Consider the following 9,337-nt stretch of genomic DNA (forward strand, 5'->3'; position numbering starts at 1 on the left):
AATGCAACACAACAACATTCACAGAATACACACAGAGGCTTCACTGCTTTCAGAGGTCCTTTTAGGTTCATCAAACCTGAAAAATCACCTGGAAATTAATCCTGAGCACTGGTGAGCAACGAGCTGAGCTTCTCCTACACATCATCATCTCTGCTTCCTGTCTTCAACCCCTACCTGATCCAGGTTAAGGGCGCCTGCAGACTAAAGTGCAATTTTAACCTCATGTATGATCCATCACCTGCCTGTCCTCCCCAGGTCTTTACCTGGATCAAATTGAGTCTGTGTACCTGGATTTAAAAGAAGAAGAATAGAAGAATAGAAGAAGAATATTTTAAAGGCTTAAATTAAAGGGAGGTTTTCTGTCAGATTTCATCTCCATCCTTCTGCAGGTGTTATGAACAGGATCAAAAACAGTTCATCAGAGATATCAGGTAACATGTATGGAGTTTTCACACCTGCTGCCTGTTCTTATCAGACCTCAGAGGGAGGCAGAGCAGGTTCAAACTATAGATTCTCTTTGTGTGTGTGTGAACGAGTTTGATTGTGTTGAGTTCGAATAAAGCCTTCTTTTTGTCTCCTGTGTTCTGTGTTAACACGTCTCTGACAGTGAATTCATTATAATCATTATAATTACAACAGCAGCTGTGTGTGTCTGATAGCTTGTTGTTAATTATTCTTCTGCTATAGGCTGGCTCAATCAAAGACAGGAAATAAATCAGAGTCAGAGTCAATAATTATAACTCATCATGAACACACACTCAACCGAGAGAATGAACACTGCTTCTTCTCTGAGTTAATCTAATCTCTCTCCTCCGGGACATCCAGAGCGTCTTCAGGAGCTACAGAGAAAAAGAAGAGGGCATCCTGCTGGGCACTGAAAACACACCTTCTGATGATTAAATGCATCACAAACTGCAATACTGAGCAGACAGTGTGCTGCGCTCTGGAGCTGTATGCACATCTCTCAATGATGTATTGTTCATTAATTTTGAGTGAAATGATCCCCTTTCCAAAAAGTTCTCATCACAAAAAAGGAATTCACAAACAGCTAACCGTCACACACAAAACAGAAATCTGATCACTCACATGTCTGATTAAGGTTGATAGGATACAGGTGCATACACCTGAGAGACAACTATAGCTGAGACAACAGAGAGAGAGACAAGCATGAATTTGCTTTTTGAGTAGATCAATCCTGAGACAGGAAGGTGCTGTTTGATATGAGGGAAAGTTTTATTAAACAATTTAATATTTTAACGTTTTACAGTTACAGTCATTTAAATACTAAGTAAACATTTTAATCATGTTTAACTTTTTAAAGTAATTTAAAGATTTATCAAACAGTCCGTAGAGTAAAGGAAAACTGTCTGGATGTGTCTTACTAAACTGTGTTTGTGTTCAAAGTGTGTTTGTGTTCAAAGTGTGTGTTTGTGTTCAAAGTGTGTTTGTGTTCAAAATCTGTTTGTGTTAGGAGTGTGTGTTTGTTTGTGTTCCAGTTTAATGTGGTGACCTTAATGAATTATAATTCTATGTTTGTGACGCAAACGCAGAGCGCTGGATGTAATTATAAACACATTTACATTTACATTTACCTGACCACCAGGTCACATCATTACTCTGCTCCTGAGGCACACACATACACACGCTTACAAACACACACACACACACAGACACACAGACACACACAGACACACAGACACACACACACACACACACACACACACACACACACACACACACACACACACAAAAACACACATATACACACACTCATCACACTGCAACACAAAACACACATCACACTGCAACAGAACACACAACACACTCTAGGTTTTACAATGAATAAAGAGCAGATTAATATGGTTATATTAATCATATTAAACACGTACATAAACAGACATCAGTCTAATTAAAATTAACATAATTATAATCATTACAATTCTAACAAGTATTATCACATTATAATAACTTGACTCATACCATGATAGAAAAAGTTTATATGAAAAACCTGTGATACAACAAACTCATGTGTAGCGACTACAAAGAGCCAAAAGCCGCTGAGAGGCTGACGCTGGGGCTAGTTAGTGTCGGACGCGCTAAAAGCAAAAATCACTATTGCACAAAAAAGTAAGTTTAACCTTTTATTAACACAAAAGGATAATCAACTCATGATAAAGTGCACCAACAGAAAATAAGCGATCATAAACATAAACTAAGGGGTCAACAAAAAGTACGGAGACCCAGCTCAACCCCTCTCTCTACCTGCAAACAAAAGAAAACAGGTGGCCTAAATGAACTCAATATCCCCGCCCCTAACACATGACCCATAAATAATCTAATTAACTGACCCCACAATAAACCATATCGTAAACAAACAACAAAAATAACACCACAAAAAGTATACAAACAATATCCTACCCTAAACCTCAAAATAACATAATATAAACACTTGAATCTGTCATGGCTCCAACATCATGTTTAACATAGATTATTGATTTGTTTTCATTTGTCATTTTAAACATTCAGAAATTCATGACGTCCAATCAAAGTAAACATGTGACACAAGTACCAAGGGTTTATACAATTATTTACAGGTGTTAATGGGATTAGGAAGGCACATGGCAGAGCAGACAGAGGAGTTTTTCACTCTGTCGGTCCTGCAATTAGAGAGTATATACAGCGGACAGCAACATGAGCTCTTAAACCAGCGGGTGGACCATTTCAGACTGACGGAGCCTTTTTTAAGAGTCCTGAGTTTGAATATCTCACTCAGATCATTCAAAGTAGTGCCTGTAATTAGGCAGCATATTCTGGCAATACCCAGCAACCTATTTCTGTGATTCTCCTCCATTGCTGATGTGTGGAGGAGGGTTCTTTGAGCGTAGAGACTGGTCTGATTTCAAGAGACCAGGAAAAGGCTTTTGACTAGGTTGAACACCAGTACCTATGGCAGACCTTTGGGTTCAGACCAGGTTTCATAGCCAGGTCCTGTACTTTGACATTGCGAATGTGCTGAAGATAAATGTTGGTCTGGGCGCTCTGTTTGTGGTGACGAGAGGGGTGAGTCAGGGCTGCTCCATGTCTGGCATGTTATATTCTTCAGCCATCGAACCTTTGCTCCACAGGCAGAGATTTGGTCTCTGTGGGAACTGCTATCCTGGGTCTGATGGTCATTTTAAACTGTCAGTATACACTGATGATGTCATGGTCCTGGTTAACAAACAGAGAGACATCGATGTATTAAAATAAACTGTAAACATGTTTGGTCTAATGTTTTCTGCCAAAGTGAACTGGGGTAAGAGTTAGGCTGTGCTGGTGGGGGAGAGGCTGAGGAGTCAGCTCAGTCTCCCTGGAGGTCTGGTCTGGAACACAGGTGGTCTTAAATATCTTGGTGTGTTTCTGGGGAATGAGACATTTTTAAAGAAAAACTGGGAGGGTGTTTTTGGAAAGGTCAAAGTGTCTGCTGCCTAAGATGTCGTATGGATGTCAGGTTTCCTCTGCTCTGTGGCACAGACTGGCCTGTTGACTCTCCGTCCTCTCTCCTGTCGCACGTTCAGAAAGTGTTGGTGGATTTTTTCTGGGACAGGTTACATTGGATTCCTCAGAGTGTTCTCTTCCTCCCTTAAAGGGAAGGGGGACAACATCCTGATTAGGACTCACACCCCACAGTCCGCCAGCCTGCGGGCCACCTGATGGAGCTGGATCTCTGACATCTGTCCTGCTGGTTCTCTGATCCTTCCATAGTCTACAAAGTAAATATCAAGCTGAAGAAATAAACATCAGACTCGTAGCTGAAAGCATCGCTCTCTAGAGCAGGGATCTCCAACGCGTGGCTCGCGAGCAACCGGTCGCTTGTAACCCCTTGCCAAGTAGCTCGCCAAAGGGTTAAACCAATCTACATAAATTTGAAAACATGAGAAGGCAAATTTGATTGGTCACTCGGAAAACCAAGGGACTTGTATATCCAATCAAATTCCTAGGTGCCCCGCCTCCGAATTATTACACTAGATGATTATTTGCAAATCAGTTGTCAATTACACAGTTGCGCTGCTGTCAAGCTTGATGAGTCACCGGCGCAACAACCATGGCCGGGGCAGGTACCCATACCCATAAGAGGCAGAAAACTTACTATTTTCATGAAGAGTGGGAGACAGAGTTTTGTTTCACAAATGTAAACCACAAGTGTATGTGTCTGATCTGCGGTGCAAGCGTGTCAGTTGGTAAAAGATGTAACGTGGAGCGCCATTTCACCAAGGTCCACAGTAACTTTTCACAGGACTTTCCTGAGGGTAGCAGTCTACGAAAGAAGAGGATAAAAGAGCTGAAATCAACGCTTCAAAGACAACAGCCCCTGTTCACCAAACCTACGAAGAAGGCCAGTGCAGCAACAGAGGTATCTTTTAAAGTGATGCACAACTTAACGAAATACAAAAAGCCCTTCACCGATGGCAGGATTGTAAAGGAGGCGATGGCCGCAGTGGCTGAAACGTTATTCAGGGACCACAAAAGTAAGACAGAAAATGTGTCTGATATAGCCGATGTAAAACTTGATGCAAATACTGTGGCACGAAGAGTGTCTGCACTGTCTAAAACAGCTGGAATCTGACATGAACAGATGCAAATGGTTTTCAATTCAGTGTGATGAGTCTGTTGACGCCAGTGATACAGCGCAGCTAGCTGTTTTCATTCGTATGGTGTTTGATGACTACTTTGTGGAAAAAAAGATCCCTATTGAAAAGCTGGTGTCTGTGACAACTGACGGAGCACCGGCTATGACAGGTCGTCACTCAGGATTTATTGCTCGATGCAAAGCGGACCCGGACTTTCCTACGTTTCTGAACCATCATTGCATCATTCATCAACAGGCTATATGCGCAAAAGATATGGAATTTGACCATGTCATGGCGCCTGTTGTTAAGATCATCAACTCCATCCGATCAAAGGCAAAGCAGCACTGAAGCTTCAAACTGTTCCTGGAGGAATGCTCCGCAGAGTTTGGGGAACTCCTCCTCCACACTCAAATCAGATGACTAAGTCGGGGTAAGATACTGCAGCGCTTCCTTTCCTTGCAGGGTGAAATCAAGGCTTTTATGAAAACAAGGGAGTAGGATACCACCCTATTATCTGATGCAGAGTGGCTACTTGATCTTGCATATCTGACTGATTTAACTGAGAAAATAACCACCTGAACCTACAGTTACAAGGCAAAGATAAAAACATATCTGATATGATCAGTGCTGTTAAGGCATTCAGTGCAACACTGTCATTGCACATTCAGCAAGTGAAAAACAAAAAGGTTTCAGAACTTCCCATCTGTCTCAAAGATGTTGGAAAGTCACACAGGGGCAACCAGTGTTTTAAATGTATCCAAGTATTGTGACCTCTTGTCACGGTTTGGACAGGAGTTTGCAGACAGATTCAGTGACTTTGAAAAACTTGAGCCCTGTGTGACATTTATGGCCAACCCCTTCATGGATGTGGACATAAGTGAGATTTCAGGACAGATGGCTGAACTTTTCTGTGTTGATCCTATGGAAATGGAAATTGAGGTTATAAACCTTCAAAATAATGTTCAACTTAAGTCTCAACAGCATTCTCAGCATTTTAGGAGCTTAGTAGAGCCAGATAACTATAAGAATCTCCACCAAGCAGCTCTGAAAATGTCTGCTTTGTTTCTGTCTAAATATCTCTGTGAGTCAGCCTTTTCTGACATGAATGTAATGAAATCAAAGTTCAGAACAAGACTGACAGATGAACATTTAAATTACTCCATAAGAGTGAACCTAAGTGGCTACACTCCACAATACACTTCACTTGTTGACATGCAGTGCCAGTCATCTCACTAAGTAAAAAGACTGAATACATGTCACACATACAACTGGAAATGTGAATACTCCTGTGAAGTGATTCCGTGACCTATGGACAGATAACAAAATGACACTGAATTAGTAACAGTTAATAATGTGAGATACACTAGAAAGAAATGCATACTGAACTACAAGATGAAGATGAACATTTTTTTTGATGTTTTAATACATAATGTGAGTTGTGGATACCAACATTTTGTTAATGTTCTGGCAAAACAAGCTTATTCAGTTTGTTTGGGTTGAAATAAGCTATGAAAATAAACGTTACAAAAATGAGTAGCTCTCTGCCATTTTCATTTTGTAAAAGCTCTCAGAAGAAAAAAGGTTGGAGACCCCTGTTCTTGAGTGAAGAGTCCTTTACTGCACTTCTATTACAACAGTTACTGTAACACTGTGCTGATTTCAGCACAGGTACCATTGACATTATTAAAAGATTAATTCATTTAAATTACAGAATCATCAGGATTATTTCATGAAGACAAACAAACTGAGCCTCCACCTCGATCTATTGTCTGACATTTCAATGAAATATTTAATGTTGTTATTTTGGATTGTCCTGGAATAAAGAAAACATCAGAGGTTAGAGAGGAACATAAAAAAACCTTCATCAGGAACTAAAACAGACCCTCTCCGTGTTTATAATTTCCTGTTCCTCTCAGAATCTGTGCGTCCAATCAGCAGCCTGTTTGTTTTTCATGAACAGAAATGAAGACTCTGCCTCTGAACCACGGAGGAGGGAGTGAACTCGTGACCTTTGACCCTGACCTGCCTGTGAGTCAGCTCAGACTGTAACATACATCTCTGCAGAGTCTGTCTCATGGACAAATCAATACACACACACAAACACAGCCATAAGGTAGCTTCAAATATTCTCATTATCAACCTGAGGATAGCAGTGAACTCATTTAACATCAAGTCTTAAAGGGATATTTCAGTTTTTTTGAAGTGGGGTCGTATGAGTTGCAGTACACTATTGCTACTGTTAGCCACAATGAGTGCCAGTGAGCTCTTCCCCTTTAATTAGAAAATTCCCAGATGATCGGCCCGCAAGCTAGGCTATTTTCTCTGCGCACAGAGAAATTACTATTTTGCGTAATTTTGCCAAAGTTAAGAAAGTATTTTCCAGGCACTCATCACGGTGCAAATGCATACATCAGAAAAAAAAAATGGAGCTATTCAGTTTGCCGTCAGAAACCCCCTTTGTTTTGGCACTATTTTCAGATGCACCTCGCAGACCGGTGTTCTTCTGCTGCATGAGCATGGATACACGCCGATCACTTTAATATCTTCTTTAAATCCGACTCCAGCAGAGACCTCTCAGGTTCTGTCTGTCCCTCAATACGAAGATTCAATTTAGAAAAACCCTTTAATGAGAAAATGAACCAGAGAAACATTTAATGTTAAGAGATCTTTCAGACAACGCTCAGCCACCTCTCCTCGATCACAGATTAAACTTTAAAAACTTCACAGCTGCAGGAATTCTTTCATGATCCTTGAGGCTTTGTGGAATCAGAACTCCAGTCTCAGTCTGGCCTTTAAATTGCACCTCTACAAAGACAAGGCATCAAGTTCAGACTCAGCCTGCAGTTTGTCTCTTCAAGTCAGGCAGTGACATTTTTACTTCTTCAATCAAATGGTTTAAAATTTGGCATTGGATTTATTTGGTTTGGTCTGAACCTGAAACCACAGATAAAACCAGGGGCAAAGTAAAAGACTAAACACAGAGGTTAAAAAGCTAAAAACAGCTGTTAGTCTCCTGCACTCAGTAAAAACATGAGACACGTTTTCAGACACACCAAAGAGAGGATACTCTGTCAGGATGAGGGGGACGCAAATGTGGACCACGGAGGGTTCTGAAAGCTATTCTAAATGGAATAATCACTAAAATCAAATCAAACGGAAAGGAAAATCGTGAAATAAAGAGAGCCAATACAAAGAGGTTCCTTTAGTTAAAAAAAGCTTTACAAAGATAAGGAGAAAACTAAAACAACACTGCCCAAACCAAAGTATCTTGAAGACTCAGGAAAACTCTTTCACACAAACTCAGAGGCTACCAGGGATGCCTCAAACCAGAACTAAATAACTGAGGTAAAGACCCACTCAACTTCAAGGGAACAAGAAAATAAGAGAACAAGAGAGAGAGAGAGGGGGGGGGGGGCGTTGCTGGAAAGGTTCTGTGATGCAAACAAACACAACTTAAGGCGGGTACACACTACAAGATAATCGGGCTGATTTTTGTCCCGATCTCCCCCTTACGATCAAAGCCAGCAAAGGCCCGATTGTCTGATGTTTGCAAACAACATCGTGTCTGATTGTCCTGTGGTGTGGGGTGTGTTAAGAGTGATATTGTCCCGTCGGAGTCGCTCAGAAGGCCTAAGAAAGAGAGATCGTAAATAATGAACATGTTTAATATCTACAATTAGAAATCCTGTAGTGTGTGGGATGCTCCGAGCGGAGCCGAGCACGCAGTGTGTAATGTCACGTGTACCGGAGCAAAAGCCAATCAAGACGTGAGCTGACTCAGCTGACTGATGGAAGAGGAAGTAAAAACAGACAAAAACATGGGGCCGGCAGAAACTCCCCGCTGTAATGCATACAGCCTACATTCCCGCCGTCTCCATGACTTTTTCCATAATCGTTTTTCTATTTTTGTGTGTGTTTTCAGAAAGTAAGAGGCCGGAATAATCATCATTGCTTCTTCCTGTTTGCCCGCCATGTTTGTTTAAACCAAAGTCACGTTTTACTACGCGAGATTTGGAATATTGAGCGTGAAGAACCTGATACTCTGGTGAAGAATCGGGTAGTGTGTGTTGTGCTCCGTAGTGCACACCACACACTATAAGATCAGAAGAGAGAGATCTTGTGTGATCTGTTTTTTGTCATCATCAAGTGTGTGGTCTCTAAATGTGTGAAGGTTTGAAGAATCCTGTAATGTGTGCCAGGCATTAGAGAACATGCCAGAAATCCTCTCACTAACTCAGGGAGAACTAACGAGTCAGCACATAAGCTTCACACAACTGCTCCAGATCAGGATTAATCAGATCCACACACCTGACCCTGCACCGTGATGATTACCTCACCTCACAGAACTTAGATTGAGCTCCCCTCACACACTCATTAAAAACATCGGGAGTGTTAGCAGATAAAAACATCCTGATAAAATGTAGGTAACCCACTTACCTTTGGAACATTAAAACCAGTTAAAATCAGAGCAGAATCTAGCCCCAGGTTATTCTCACGTCTGAGAATGCAGCTGGTAACGTCCCTCCACATTAAACCAGGAGGTCCTGTGAGGTGCCTCAGAACAAACTTTAACCTGAGGGTGGACAGGGCCCTGCCCCTCTCATCTCTAGATGAAAACACAACAGACATGTTCACCCAATGCATCCCATCCCAGAAAAAGTTCACTAAACTTGTTAACTTTGAATCTGAGCTAACAGACCTGATAGAAGGTCTGTTAACAAACAGGC

This window comes from Notolabrus celidotus, chromosome 11 (assembly GCF_009762535.1).
Source record: "Notolabrus celidotus isolate fNotCel1 chromosome 11, fNotCel1.pri, whole genome shotgun sequence".
Lineage (NCBI taxonomy): Eukaryota > Metazoa > Chordata > Actinopteri > Labriformes > Labridae > Notolabrus > Notolabrus celidotus.